Raw genomic sequence first — 16,807 nt, forward strand, 5'->3', positions numbered from 1 at the left:
ATCCATGTAAGTTCAATGGTTTGCATAATAGGGGCAGCAGCCCTGATTACTGAGTATTAAAATTCATAAAAGCAGAATGAAAAAGTTGCTAAATGATATAAAAAATGTTTTCTTTCAGTATAAGTGAACATAAAAAGTCTCATCACATAGCAAGGCATCATTAAAAGCAACCATGTTTAGAAATGGATTTCATAAACTCAAAAGTGCTATGCAAATGGACATTCAGTCTGGCGCATTCCATCACCTTCTATCTCCTCACAATTTTTTTTTTAATTTTCTAAATCGAACAAGAAAACGATCAACTCCACAATTCGAGTGTTAAGATAATTCTGAGGTGAATTGGAGAAGGACATGTATGGGTCAGTTCCCAGCTAGCTGTGAGACCTCAGACATCTAACTCCTTCAATCCTCAGGTTCCCTATGTTTGAGGCAATTGGGCTAATTTCTAAGAACATGTCCCAGATCAAATGTTTTAATGACTGATAGCATGTAATGGATATTATCATCACAGCTATTTTTAAGTGACAACAAAAATTACATAGCTAAGGGAACTTAAACATTAATTTTCTAAAACATTCTTCTGACATTTGTAAGAAATACTGGCAATCTACCAAAGCCAAGGCTAAAGAAATACCAGCCCTTAACATTTTAATGTGTTGGAGCAGAAAGCAGATCTTCAAGCAAGGAGTAGCTGGCTTCCTTCAGAAAATCTGTGTTAGGTAAGATCAGAAAAGAAGACTGGATAGAAATACTAAGGATGGTAGCACATCATGAAAACCCAGGCAAACTGTCTATTCCAAGGGATGAGAAATGAATAACTTGAATGAATAATAACAAACAAAAATCTGCTAACCTTTATGAGCACTCATATTGTGCTGGGCGTCGTGATAAAAATTTGGCATAGATTAATTGTATTTAATCCAATAACATGTGGTATTTTACTCACTTTTTGAGAATTAAACTGAAAAAAAAAAGTATTTTTGCCATGCTATAAATTTAGGAAGTGTAGAAATTTTAAAAAGAGGTTGATTTGGGCTCTTTCTGGATAGTCTTTTGCTAGTTGGTATGAACCAAGAGACAGGGGTATGCTCTTAATTCTCAAGAGGTGAAATCTCATAGCAAACAACACCTCTGTCCTGTCAGCATTGTTAATTGTTAGGGAAGTTTTGTAATTGAATATGACTTATTAAGAGTAATAACAGTAATAAAATACAGCATTAAATAGCTCTATTAAAGCATATATATATATATGTATATATATATATATATATATATATAACTACATGAGTAGTTACATTAAAGCTTATAATGCTCAGCAAATTTTATCTCTAGTCTCATTTTCTTGGTAAAGATTAATTATAAACAAATGACACCTTTTTTTATTACCTTTAAAAAAATTTTACCGTGCCAAAACCGGTTTGGCTCAGTGGATAGAGCGTTGGCCTGCGGACTGAAAGGTCCCAGGTTCGATTCCGGTCAAGGGCATGTACTTGGGTTGCGGGCACATCCCCAGTGGGAGATGTGCAGGAGGCAGCTGATCGATGTTTCTCTCTCATCAATGTTTCTAACTCTCTATCTCTCTCCCTTCCTCTCTGTAAAAAATCAATAAAATATATTAAAAAAAAATTTTTACCGTGATGAACTCAAGTTAAGACCAGATGCCTTGGGTAAATTCAATTTGACAACTAAAGAATAATAATTCACATCTCTCAGTTGCTTATGTAATGATACGAGTCACTAAAGAAAAGTCACGCCGAAACCGGTTTGGCTCAGTTGATAGAGCGTCGGCCTGCGGACTGAAAGGTCCCAGGTTCGATTCTGGTCAAGGGCATGTACCTGGGTTGCGGGCACGTCCCCAGTGGGAGATGTGCAGGAGGCAGCTGGTCGATGTTTCTCTCTCATCAATCTTTCTAACTCTCTATCTCTCTCCTTTCCTCTCTGTGGAAAATCAATAAAATATATTTAAAAAAAAAAAAAAGAAAAGTCACATGGAACTAGACATCTCTTCTTGAATACTTCAAATTTCAGCAGCCATAATACGAACAGTTGAAATCCTATCTATATTTAACTAAGAGTTTTTGCTCTTTTGGCTGAAACTTAACTGCAGCACATTAACATTAAAATAGGAAACTGAAGTTAATGGAAGTAATTTTAAAGACCTAAAGATTCTTCCATATGGCATATTCACTGCTTCTCTGTTAACCTCAAAATATTTCTGTCCAGGAATGAGAAAAGGAGGACGATGAGTCTTTTTCACCTCTAAAGAAAAGAATGAAAAAGTTACAATCTGGTTCCAGCTTGCTTCTTGTTTTACTAGTGCCCCCTCTGGTGGAATTTTTTGGGTAATGCAGACCCCCTCAAAAGGAAGTGGGATTTATGACACCAAGCACATATTTTGTTTGGTTTTTTACATTTTCTCTTTAGAAACATTCTAAACAAAATGATGTGAAATAAACAAACATAATAGTGCATAATAGAGGTACAATAGTTTCGCCAGCAATTGTAATTAAAACAAGGGAGTGATAAAAATCTGCTATATGCAGAACACAAAAACGATTTTAGATGCAATGTGACAGGCAGACATAAAAACATGTTTTGCCAGAATTCCCTGTCACTCATTTTGTGACTTGACATTTTTCCCTGCATTAGCCTATTTGGCCATTAGCCCAAAACTTTGCTATCAGTCACTTTTTTCTCATTTACTTCAAAACTTTGTTTTTCCCCTCCGTGTTATTTGCCATCATTCTTCTTGTATAACATCATTAAGCGGATAATAAATACCCGTCATCTCTAACTTTTGCAACTCTTTGTCTGTAAATTGCACTGATGCCTCAGAATCAAGACATATAAGCTAATTTGTTTACAATTCCTGAGCAGTCTTTTTCTAATCATTTTCTTGCACCATTTTTTTCTTTGATAGTAAGTTTATGTTTGTGCCAGTAAGGGGGGTTGGGGGGGGGTGGGGGAATGAAATAAGAGAAAAACTGCCCCCACACCAAATGACCATTCTCCACAGGACTTCATAGGTTCTTCCTGGAGAAGTCTTGAGCTTGGTAGATGCATCTTGTTCTACAGGGATCTCTGTCAGCTTCTCTTTTTATGCATTTAATGTGCTTCCCGGGTGATAGCCTAAGGGGCCTTTCACTAAACAATTAATGTAAGGCACCTCCTGGGAATCTAATGGATATTTAGCAAGTAAGTTCACTTCCAGTGAGTTGTATAATGTGATATTTTGACAATGCATATAGAGAAGGTGCAGGAAGGTGAACTTTTTCCCCAAACATGTAATAATAAACTATCTACCCAAACTTTGTACCCTCTTGCTATTGTCTGGGGACGAAGGAGAACCAAGCTGTATTTTAGGATACTGTATGTGCCCACCTTTGCCATTTGGGCAAAATACCATACCATTGGTTCACTTTTACTAATGTAATGTACAAGTCTCAATCTATTAGTGAAAGTAAAATTTGCTGTGACATTTTGACTCTGAAGCCCCAAGCTATGAAAGGTGTAGCAGTGCACAGGATATTTGTATTATGTTAATAAAAAGTGATACTACCATATGATACTAACACTTAGCACAGAACACTGATTAGTATTTTCCGGGCCAAGGTTACAGTCTAATTTTAAAGTGGTCAAATGCCAGTGTTTTAGATGTAATCACCCCATCATCTTAATAACTATTTTTAAATGTTGCTTGAATTGTCTTTTGTTAACCAGGAAAACTTAAACAATAAGATGGATACCTAGCTTTTTTGTCCTTTTTAAGATGTCCTAAAAGATTATTTATTTTGAAGAAGGTCTTATCAGAATAATACATTTTCCTATCTCAGAATATGTTCTCTATAAAAAGTAAAATAATAAGCAGGAATAAACAGCCTAGAATAATAACATTTCTAAGTAAACAGTGGATTTTGATACAATACATAATAAGTTGAGAATTTCTATAGCATTTTAATTTTGAAACATATTTGAAAAGGCATTTTCTTATAATTTTTATTCTACTTGCCTGAAGTGCTCAGTTAATATACACAATTATGACCAGATGTGTAAGTGTATATATATATATATATATATATATATATATATATATAAACACATACATTCATATAGATATTTCAAATGTTTCTTTTTAATAAATCTGGCTATTTGCAAAGTTAATAGAAAGTCACCATCCCAAACTCTTATCTTTAAATCCATCTAACACATACTTTCTCTTCAATTTTGCTTGCTATTCCAATGAAGTCTTCATTCACACTTTTATTTCATACCAATATCTTCTTTTTCTTGTCATAAAAATACGGGATGAAAAAACTGTGACAATAAAAATCGCGTGCATAACAAATAGCCCCCCCGAGGAAGAGGAAATTATTGTTGCATTATCACTGCTGTTGCTACTCCTGCATTTTCCTGTCCATGATGATCTATGAATATTTTTGTGCCATCTTTAAGGAAATGAACTCCAATTTTGCAAACATCTTCTCCAAATCAGCATTCAAATGATTTCAGTGACTATCCTCAAAAAACTGTTATTTCCCAATGAGACTGAGTCTGGGCAGTAACAATTACAAATCAATTACCATAAAAGCATTTTATCACTTTTGCCCTCCTCTTCCACATCCTTGGAACTCTCAACGGATATTTCCCTACGTACAGCAGGCTTCGTGTTCCTCCCTGCTAAGCTTATTAAGCGGGTGAGCGTATTTGAATTATTATTGAACTTGTGTAGCAAACTCATGTGAAAAGAATTGCATAAACAGCTGCATCAATCTATTAAGCATAGCAACTGCATTATGAGGTCAATAAAAGACTGTAGGCAAAATATCTAGAAAGTAATTACTTCTCTTTAATGAATATATAGCCTAGTAATTTCTGAGTGCTGTAGGCATAACAGTGATATGTTTTATAGTTTATAAATAAATAGTTATTACCTTACACAAAGAGTAGAAATACATTCTTTGAAGAAAAGTTAATTTGTTGTAAAGAGGCACATTTTGCTTAAACTACTTAAATATAATGGATTATCAAGTAATTCTAATATGCTGTAATTGAGAATTACCGCTCTCAACGTGGAATATTCAATTGCATTTTGGACATCTGGGAGAAAACTATATTTTCACCTCAGTTTTTCTCTACCTTAAAAGCATGATTTATATCTTATATTTTGTGTAGGGAGTAATGGCAATGCAAAGTCAACCTTATGCTGTGAATAACTGAGAATTATTTCTTTACTTTAAATATATTTGCATGTAAATTATGTGACATAATTATTCCCACATAGCAGTGTGGCTTGCCATATAATTTTCTTCCTAGAAGCCCATTTCTCAAGCTGTAAGCTCTGCATTTATTGTGAATTGCCAATTTAAGTGCGCATACTTTACACGCACTATCTCTTCCTCTCTCCTAAGCAGTATTCAGACTGGAATGTCATGTTATAACATCACTTATTAGATGATATTATGAGAGATGGTTTCATCAAGGTATTCATTTCTCATGTTGTTGAGTAAAACTATCATAAACCCCTCTTGATAAATTGACAGAGAAATTAAACTTAGAGTTTGAAGGTCATTTTGCAAGTCTATACAGCACCCCCACTGCCTTCGTGATCCTTTAAATGTTGAGTAGGAATCACAGAGGAAGAGATTTTGTTTTCAGTAACGGGAATTGTTACAAAGCAGTAGCAACTGTTAATGCTCTATTGTGATCACCTGTTTATTTCTAAGAAGCGCTAGTCTCTTTAAAGACTCCAAACACCAAGAGAGAATCACTAATATTTAGGAGTTGGAATTAGGACCTTCAGGGATAATGTTGAAACTGCAAAGACTCATTTAGTTCTTCTACTTAACTTTCCGTTTATCTCCGAACTTTTTCATATTGTCTACATGCAATTGAAAAAACAATGACCCTAAGTGACACTAAGTAAAGAATTGTGTATTTCACACAACTGGGCATTTCTTAGGCAATAAAATAGATTTTTTTTTTTAAATCAGCTGACAATGTTGCAAAGGTGACCAGGAACCCTAAAACACCAATGTAAATTACTGGGAGTTGCAAGGCGCCTGCAGAGCAGGGAGGAAGCCAGGCAGAGGAAAGGAAGGAGTCTTGCTCCAGACTTCACCATCCGCCCACTGAAATCCCACCTGGTCTGAAGGGAATTAGCTTCTTATGTCATTTCTGTCTCTAACCATGTGACCTCCTGAAACTTATACAGCAAATCTAGCCTTTAGTTTGTCTATGCCTAAAAGTTCCCCTTCGAAGAATCACAGGCCCTTTCAATGTTGTTAACTTTGCATTATTTTAACTTGTGGAGGGGAGTTACAATGGCAGAGAAATGTGACGGCAGAATATCAAAGTCAGTATTTATTCCTGGTTCTGTTTTAAGGGCTTTATATTATTCGGTCATTTCTTTCTCACAAAAACCCTGTGAGGCAGGCACGATTATCACCCCATTTGATCACTGAGGAAATCGGGGCACAAAGAAGTACAGAGTACAGAGCTAGAAAGTGTCAGAAGCAGGATTTGAAACCTTCCCTGTGAGATCCGGGTGCTTCCTCTCCACCCCTGCGGGGCGGTCATGGGGAGCTGGTGGCGGGAGAGAGTGAGGGATGTGAAACCAGGACGAGAAACCTCAGCCCAGGAGGCAGCTGGCCCTACAATTGACAAGAATAGGCTTCGGAGGGCCATACCCACGATTGTTCATTTGCCTCCATCTTGAATTTCCCAATCTGATACCATTAATAGATATCAACCTTACTTAAAAATACTGAACAATACCCATATAAAATTGACATAACTCATTTTTCATAGAAATGAACCTACTTAGCTAATTAATGAACTACTCATTCCGGCACTTATAAAAAACAACACTAGTTTAACTAGGATTGTGTAAGTATCCTTTCATTAAACATCAAACAAATGAAAGATATCTGAGAAGTTATAGTGAAAGGGGAATAATCTAGGAGTTTGAAGTCATAAATTCTGCTCCTGGGTCTATTTCTTTGGTAGCTTGACTATGTCTCAACAATTGCAGATCTAAGTTTCTTCATCTCTAAAATGAAAGGTTGATTCCAGTTTCTAATCTACCTATGTAATAGAAGGCTAAAATGCAAATTGTCCCCTCATTGGGAGTTCCACCACGAGTTCACCCAGGAGTTCTACCAGGGGTAAGGCCAGTGGGCCAACAGCCCTCGGCCCCTCCCCTTGGCCAGCCCCACCCCTGATTGCCCCACCCCACCCCAACTGGGGGTGGGGCCAGCCAGCCAATCACCTGCGGCCCCTCCCCTTGGCCAGCCTGGCCTGATAGGCCACAATTGGGGCGGGCCAGCCAGAACCCACCCATGCACGAATTCATACACCAGGCCTCTAGTATTTCATAATTATTTTCTTAGCTCCATGATTATTGTAAGACAATAAGACTATTAAGCAGACCGGTCTGCTTTATAACTATTTCGTCTCCCTTTTGACAATGCTGGATCTAAGAGTTGCCTGAGGTATTCCTTGGTAGATTTAGTCTAATATTCATGTCTAAAATATTCATTGAGTACCACCTATGGGCACAAATAAATAAGCTATGTCTGCTGCTCTAGAAGAGCTCACGGTCTTGTATGATTTCATATGTTAATCACATACAAAGTATTGTTGCTGCTTTAGAAGTAAGCATACTACTTTGAAGATTCCAACACTGACAACAATGATTATTGAATTTTAGTTTGCACACAAGGATCACAGGGAGAGCTTGTTAAAAATGCAGATTCTGACTCGAGAGGTCTTAGGGCCTAAATACTCCAACTGATTCTGAAGCAAATGATCTAAGTTTGAGAAATACTAATAGAGAACCCTACCTAAAGTTTGCTTAAGCGGACCTATGCTCAACCAAAGGTCATCGTCTCAATATTAGTCCAAGATTAAAAATTGAATTTGCAGCAACAAGATTACTTGACAGGTCTAAAAATTGACAGTGTGTTAAAACTGTTTCCAAATCACTTGGAGAGACAGTTAAACCAACCCCTTGTCAGTCAATGTAGGCAAGCAAGAAGAAGCAGAAGATTAAGGATAGAAAGCAGCCAGTCTAAAGCAAAACAACACAAGGAGCAAGTGGAGCTGAGTAGAAAGGATGTTAAATCAAAAATGAAAGAAAACTTCATTGAGTTTGGACAAGTTAGAGGTGGAGCAAGAAATCAACTTTCAATTACCTCCCCAAGTTCCAGAATTTGATGAATAGCACAATTTTTATGAAAAAGGTTAAAGTTTGGGAGAAATTTGCATTAACATTTAGTAAATGAATAGACCATATAATGTGAAATAGGGCAGCAAATCTCTCTCCTAATTTAATATTATATTGTTAATATTGAATAAAATATTTTTATATTTTCACAATATAATAATTTTCCTGGCAAATCTTTAGTCAAGTCAAAACATGCCAGAGTTTAAGAACCTGAGAACATTGAATAATATTAGCTGACTATACTAAGGGTTAAAGAAATATGTGGTACTGCAGATGTATGTACAGATATATCATTTTCTATATTGTCCCTCTTTCACACCACTACTAACCCATGTGGTTTAACGATAACTACTGCTTCTATTAATACTATTCCCACAGATATTACTATAACTACTACCATTCGTGTAATGATTACTTTTCTAGTTAAAGGCACTTTTAAATATTTCTCTTTTTGTTACTCACATCTCTCCCTTTGAGATAAGTAAGGCAGATACTATAATCTTTAATTTGCAAACGAAAATTAGAGTCCCTGAGATATTAAACAATACACTATCAGTTACTTTGTAAGCAATAGAAAATTACTAAGCAAAAAGGGAAAAATAAAACATGTTCCTAGAAAAAGAAGAAAGATCTAAAAATGATTAAGGTATACAAGTAAAAGATCTTGGTCAGCAGTGCAACTGGTTCTCCATGCCAAAAACTTAAGATGTGAGTTGAAGTTTTCCTAGCCAAAGTTAGAGATAGGCCTTTTCCCTAGACCTATCCAGCCTTCAAATCTTTTGGTAACTTTAAAGCAAAAACTGGTCTTTAAAATCCAAAGACTGCTGGTTGAATCAGTCACAAGCCCTGTATTATATATCAAATGCATGAAATATCAAAGAACATCTAGATGTTAGGATATTCAGCACTGTTTCTAGCTCTCTACCCAGATATATGACTCCTCTAAATCCCAAACATTCCCAAATTCAGGAGCAGACTTTCCTTAGTGATTGGCGTTGGTGACCTGGGTCGGGCCCTAGCTTCTAGTCTTACCCATAACAAATGGAGGTTCTAACAAATGGAGGAGGCAAACTACTCTTTAAATAACGTCAATATATTTAATATAGGGTGTACCCTACAATTTATACACACATTTTGAATAATTACAAAGGTAGTATTTATTAAAATACATTTCCTTTTCAAAATTGAGCAATCAGCTGTTAAAGTGTCTATACACTGTTTTGGGACACACTGTATATTTTTCAAGAGCAGAAATTGTGGGCTTTGGTTAGAATCAATGACTTCCTTTTGCCTTGTTTGGAATACAAAGGGCTCATTTCCCCCTAACTTACCTATTAATGTAGAATATTAAAAAGAGAAAGAAATCAGGATTCCTAAACAATAGTGTTTAACAAAAAATATTTGAAAATGTTATTCATGTTACCTCCATGTGAATATACATCCAGGCTTTGAGGAAAGAGCAAGGGGCCTATGGTACTCTCTGCTTAAGAACAATGGCCATAATCTATTACCCAAGAGAAGATTGTTATAAGAAGGTACTAGGTTCTCAGACTCCATTTGAGCATTTTCCCAACGATTTCATTACAAAGAATACTGTAATCTATATCTGGTTGAAATATAGAGCAGAACCAGAACAAAATCCTTATGATATGCCATGAATGCAAGTTACCTGGGCATGTTCTTCCTTATGATGAATACTAAGCTTAATGGAAGTGAGCACACACTCAACCCACACAACCCTGTGCCTGAAGGAAAAGAGAGTTGCCAGTCTTCATTTCCTCTATGTCACTCCTAACCTCGAGGTGGTAACTGCTTTTAGCAGTTGAAATTTCAATTTCCACATGAACTGAATACGCCCTGTACTTTAAGCTTATAGAATCAAGCTAACTGCAAATGGGAATAACTGGAGGTAGCGCACGTTTATTCCAGCTTCTTCCGCCTACAGATAAGAAGACCAAGGCCAGGAGAGAAGTATGCCAATCAATAGCATGGCTTCATTCCCTGAGTCTGTTTTCTAGAAGAACAAGATTGGTCTATGTGAAAAATCTTTGAATACCTAATAAAAAGGCAACAAAAAAAGTTAACTTCATAGTTATAAATCATAAACAACATACAAAGTAGCAATTAGAATTCAGCTTGGTCTAGGACAGTGATGGCGAACCTATGAACTCATTTTTTTTTTTTTTGGTTGACTTTTCTTTGTCAAATGGCATTTAAATATATAAAATAAATATCAAAAATATAAGTCTTTGTTTTACTATGGTTGCAAATATCAAAAAATTTCTATATGTGACACGGCACTAGAATTAAGTTAGGGTTTTTCAAAATGCTGACACGCCGAGCTCAAAAGGTTCGCCATCACTGGTCTAGGACATGTTTTCTTATCGCATGTTTTACTTTAATATCACTTTAGTGCTTAGTAAAGGCCTCATCTATCTTTGCACTAAAAATCTACACCCCAGCTGAGTACATCACATATGAGTGAAGGTGCTCAGGCTCTGTGGGCAATTTGGTTCCAAATCCTGGTTCTATCACTTATTGACTAAATGGCCTTTGGGGTAAATATAACAAAATATTCTAATGATGTGTGTTCTAAGACTTAAAAATCATGCAATGTTCTAAAAAATATCTTAAATTTATCTCACCTTTCTCTGACTCATCTAGGAAATTTTGCATCCAGAACATTTTAGAGGTAGTCTAACTTGTCATACTGCCCTCTAGTGAGATAAAATAGTATATTATTAACCAAATCCAATTTTATAAGGGCAGTTTTTATTCTAGATTTAAATATATCAGGCATCAGCCCTGACTGGTTTGGCTCAGTGGATACTGCGTCGGCCTGTGGACTGAAAGGTCCCAGGTTCAATTCCGGTCAAGGGCATGTACCTTGGTTGCGGGCACATCCCCAGTAGGAGGTGTGCAGGAGGCAGCTGATTGATGTTTCTTTCTCATCGATGTTTCTGACTCTCTATCCCTCTCCCTTCCTCTCTGTAAAAAATCAATAAAACATATTTTTAAAAAATAAATATATCAGGCATCAAATCATGATTGAAGATATATAATACGTATAAAGAGTCCTTTTAGCTTGATTAAAACACAGACTAAATGTCTGTAATTTCCCCCAATACAAGCTTAATAAATATTCTGTGTAATATTTTCCAAATATATTGAATCAAGTTTAAAGAACTAAAAGGATATTTCTCTAAGTTGCACCGATACTAGACTAAGAGCCAAGTGCCTTTTCTTTATTTTTCACACAATTTCTGCAACACTACACTATGGCTTTTTAAGCTATCACCTTTAAGTTACATATCCCCAGTGGGGGTCCTTTGGAAGAAGAGAATAAAGCAATGCCAGTTATCAGGCCACTTTTAAATACTGTAATATATACTGTAACTTCCAAGAATAATAAAGATTTCTCTGTCTTTATAATTGCTATACGAGAGCCATTTGAAACACAAAAGTGTATTCCTTTGCTCTATTGGCTTTTGAGTTCATAAGTTTACGAAAGCTTTCTTGATGGAAGAAGCCCTTTCTTTGAATCATCTACTTCTTAAACCAGTCCAAGAAAGGGAGATCTAAACAACTTCTGATACAACTCAACTCTGTATTTAAAAACGAGGCATTCTTTTTAGCATCTAAAAGATGAATGTGGCCTCTGAGATATGTGTGATGTTTGTTTTTTAAGGCTGCCAATATCCATATTGAATAGTAAATTCAATAAGAAATACATACACATATTCTGGTTCTTGTCTTAATTCTTTGTATGTAGAAGTAGATCTGCAAAATGTTGTAATACATGGTCATTGCTTACTAATTCCCATTTGCTCATTTAAAATAAACTTGAGTGTTAGAATATGAATTATGTATAGAGATGTTACAAGCAAATGATAAGATTTCAGTAGTCTCTGACCAGCTGCCCTCACTCTCCTTCCCTAAACTTGAGCATCTAGTGGGTATGGTGGTGGTTGTTACTGTGTCAGTGTCTCATCCCACAAGAAAAGTCTTGTCAAAGACTAAATTTAAAGATAGACTCCATTAATGGGGATATTCGACCAGGAATCAGACTCCCTGCATTATATGATAGGCAAGTCAGGTAGTAGAATCAGCAACAGATGAGCATTCAAGAAAAGACAGAGACACAGTTGAATGTGCCAATCAGAAAGCACAAGTTCAAGGGATAAAGTCAAGACAGAAATCACACAGACCATCAAGGCGATCAATGAAATGGTTCTGATAAACATTTTCTTATAGGTTTGTATTGTTGTAGCCACCTTTTATGGGTCTAACCATGCTATACAACAGGCCTCTACCCACATGCATATTAGAGGAACAGAACTCTGTTGATCAAAAGAATGAAGGAAGAACAATGGGCAATAATGATATTTATGCCCATTGTCCATGAAATGTGCAGATAGGAGACGGGAGAAGAGGAATAGCTATGCCTATGACTAATGATGGCTGCTTATCTCCTATAGGTAGCCAAGGCAGCCTTCACATTCCCCTCAGGCTGACTGAACTGTGAATAGACTTTCTGACGACAGGTCTCTGACCTCCCTTTTCTTAGAACATTTATTTTCAAAAATTGGTAATAATAAATTCTTCCTCTGCTCCTTGAGATAGAAATTTTTTACAAAGTTTCTTGACCGTTTTACAATCCAGGAATGTTTTTCTGAAAGACCTGGGAGCCATCTCTTTGAAATATAACCGTTATCTAGGAAGATAGTACCCCTATCTTTCTGTTTCAGTGGGAGGATAGGATAATAGCTTCAGTGGTTGCCTGGCTCCAAGTTGTAAAATAACCTCCTCTTATAAAGATACAAGAAACTTTTTTTTTTTTTTTTGCTCAGGTAAAGCCAATGAGCAAACACAGACGTCCTAGTATCTACCCCTACCCCAGCTCTTAAACGCTCCCCTTGCCTTTGTTTCAGTGGGATGGAGCCCTCACTAGCTTCTGGCCTCTCTCTCTTATTGCCATAGCCTTGGATAATTTTTTTTTAAAATATATTTTATTGATTTTTTACAGAGAGGAAGGGAGAGAGATAGAGAGTCAGAAACATCGATGAGAGAGAAACCTCGACCAGCTGCCTCCTGCACATCCCCCACCGGGGATGTGCCCGCAACCCAGGCACATGCCCTTGACCGGAATCGAACCTGGGACCTCTCAGTCCGCAGGCCGACGCTCTATCCACTGAGCCAAACCGGTTTCGGCAGCCTTGGATAATTTCTTCCTTTACTGTTTAATTTTTTTCCTGTGCAATTTTTGCTTTGCCATAGGACAACTGGGAAAAATATTTTAAAATCCTTTTTTATGGGAGGATGGAGTTGATGTACTTTTCCTGCTAAGTACAGCTATTCTGCTGAGTACAACTAAACTCCCTAGACACTATATATAAAACAAAACTTTTAAAAAAATTGGGAAGGTGGGGAAAAGAAGGTAGATCAGCTAGGCATCTCAGGTTTCAAGGAACAATACAATAGTGACTTTCCTGGATTTTTTTTTTTTTTTTTTTTTTTTTTGCCTCAAAAACCAAACTTGGAGTGGAAGCAGCCAGCAACCCAGAAATGCCAAAAGCCACAGACAAAATAAACTCTAATAAAATAAGAAAAGTCTCTTTCTCTATCCAAAGAAACAAGAAAAGAGTAGCCTAGGAAGACAGAAAACTCTTAGATAATAAATGCTCAACTAAATGCCACAGGGAAAATAAAAAAGATTAACAAACTGTAGCCCCACCCCACGCAGGTCTGCAGAGGCTAAGCTAGAGCCTTTATTTCCACTCTTCTTAGGCAGTAATAAGAAACTTTAGCACGGCTGGTTTGGCTCAGTGGATAGAGCGTCGGCCTGTGGACTGAAGGGTCCCGGGTTCGATTCCAGTCAAGGGCATGTACCTTGGTTGCGGGCACATCCCCAGTATGTTTCTCTCTCATTGATGTTTCTAACTCTCTATCCCTCTCCCTTCCTCTCTGTAAAAAATCAATAAAATATGTATTTTTTAAAAAGAAACTTTAAATTCCTATGCACCCCTCCTTGGCCACCATCAGGGTGGCATCAGAGAAGACCAAGTAGAGAGGCAGGAAATTTTATCCTCGATAGTCTCCCTCATGCACCCCAACATCTGTAGTATCTGTGGAAACGACATAGGAGGCCAGCAGTAATGAGGTTCGCTTCTCCTTCCTGACTAGAATGATGTCAGAAGAGGCAACTGGAAAGTCAGGACTTTAACCACCACCAATGGTAACATCTTTCACTTATGAATGTCAACAGCAGTCAGGTGAAAAGCAGTAGCAAGATACTCCTAACCCCGTCAACCAGTGAGGTGCTAGTTCAGGTCTATTGTGGAGGCAGAATTCATACCCCTTCCTTGGCAGTAATGAGGTGGTGCAATGTCAATTTACAATCACTCATAAAGTTATAGAAAGAGATAGTAAAAACAGAATAGATATATCAAAATGGAATTCTTAAAACTGCTCATGTAGCCTTATAGGAGGGCAAGAAAGAGAAAACAGAAAAGCAGAAAAGATCCCTGGCTGATGTGGCTCAGCTGGTTGGGAGTCATCCCATGCACTAAAAGGTTGCCGGTTTGATTCCCAGTCAGGGCACATGCCTGGGTTGTGGGCTCAATCCTGGGTGAGGGGCACGCACATGGTAGTCAATCAATGTTCTGCTATCACATCAATTTCTCTCTCTCTCTCCCTTTCTCTCTAAAACTCAGTAAAAATACTTTAAAAAAATAAAAGAGAGATAAAAGAACAGAAAAAAATAATAACAAAATAGTAGACTTAAACCCTAGCATATCAATAACTGCATTAAATATAAATGGTGTAGATTTACCAATTTAATTACAAAGTGAAAGGATGGAAAAATATCTTTCCCTCATGTTCTTGAAACCACTGCTGCACAATATGAGCACCGTGGCATGGCGCATTGTCTTGTTGGAAGAAGCCATCTCCATTGGGATACGCCATCAACATGATAGGATGAACTTGATCAGCAACCATACTTCGGTATGTTGTGCTATTCAGACGTTGTTCCACACGAATTAAAGGGCCCAAATCATGCCAGGAAAACATGCCCCAAGCCATAACACTGCCCCCACCAGCTTGAAGGGTTGTACTCATGCATGTGGGGTGCATGCTTTCATGCTGTTTCTGCCAAATTCTCACTCTGCCATCTGCATGATGCAACTGGAAACGTGATTCATCGGACCACATGACTTTTTTCCAATGCTCGACTGTCCAATCTTTGTGTTCCTGTGCAAATTGGAGATGTTTTATCTTGGTAACTGCAGACAGCAAAGGTGTTCGAACAGGCCTTCGGCTTCCATATCCCATATGATGCAGTGTACGGCTGATTTGCTTACAAACGTCAGGTGGCCATAATAATCTGGCCACTCACGTTCAAATATATCCCACGTTCAAAGGCTGTTAAATAGCGTTGTTTGCCCATATCTTCAGAAAAAAAAAAAATCACTTCTACTGTCATGGTAAACAACCTGCTTCCCTATTTATAATGGTCTGGCCTTCTAGCCGCTTCAGCATGAAATTACAGCTAATTTGCCTACAGACGTCAGGTGGTCATAATAATCAGTGTATATAAATATAGAGAACCTAATTATTTCTATCAACAAACTTGGCCTAATTGTCATTTATAGAACACCCTACCCAACAACAACAGAATACACTTCCTTTTCAAGAACACATGCAACATTCACCAAGATCAAGAATATTATAGGCTGGAAAGAAAAAAACCTTCAACAAATTTAGAAGTATTAAAATCATGTAGAGAATATTTTCTGGCCATGACAGATTTAAAGATCAATCAAAAACAGAAATGTAACTAGAAATTCCCCATATGTTTGAAAATTAAACAACACAATTTTAAATGTCTCCTGGGTTGAAGAGGAAGACATCAGATGTTAGAACATATTTTGAATTAAATAAAAATGATAACATCTTATCAAAATGTGTGGGATGCGTTAAAATAGTGCTTAGAGAGAAATTTACAGCATTAAATGCTTATATTAAAAATAAAACAGGCCTCCTGGTACTTAGCACAGGCTGTTTTCTTACACTGACTGTACAGAAATAGGAGGCAGAGTAAACCCACCTCATATACACCTCAGCTCAGGCTATTTGCCTGGTCTGTATTGTGAATGGGGAAACATTGAAAAAATAAATAAATAAATAAATAAATAAATAAAGATAAAAGAGGTCTCAAATCGATGATCTAAGTTTCTACTTTAATAAACTAGAAAAAAGAGAAAATAAACCCAAAGCAAGCACAAAGGAAGAAAATAATAAAGAGGGGAAAAAATAGAACAGGTAAATAATAAAGGAAATCAATGAAACCAAAAGCTAGATCTTTGAGAAGATCTATAAAATTTTAACCTCTAGTTAGGGAGGTAATCTTGTTATCCTCCAGCCTGGTTTCTAAGGAACAGAACAGGGGAGATGCAAATTACCAAAATCAGATACGAAAGAAGAAATATCCCAACATATGCCCTATGGATAATAAAGGTGTTTTAGTCTTCAATCCCTGCCATAACAAATCATCACAAATTCAGTGACTCAAACAAGACTCAT

The sequence above is a fragment of the Myotis nattereri genome (genome assembly GCF_964212035.1).
Source record: "Myotis nattereri genome assembly, chromosome: 6".
Taxonomy (NCBI): domain Eukaryota; kingdom Metazoa; phylum Chordata; class Mammalia; order Chiroptera; family Vespertilionidae; genus Myotis; species Myotis nattereri.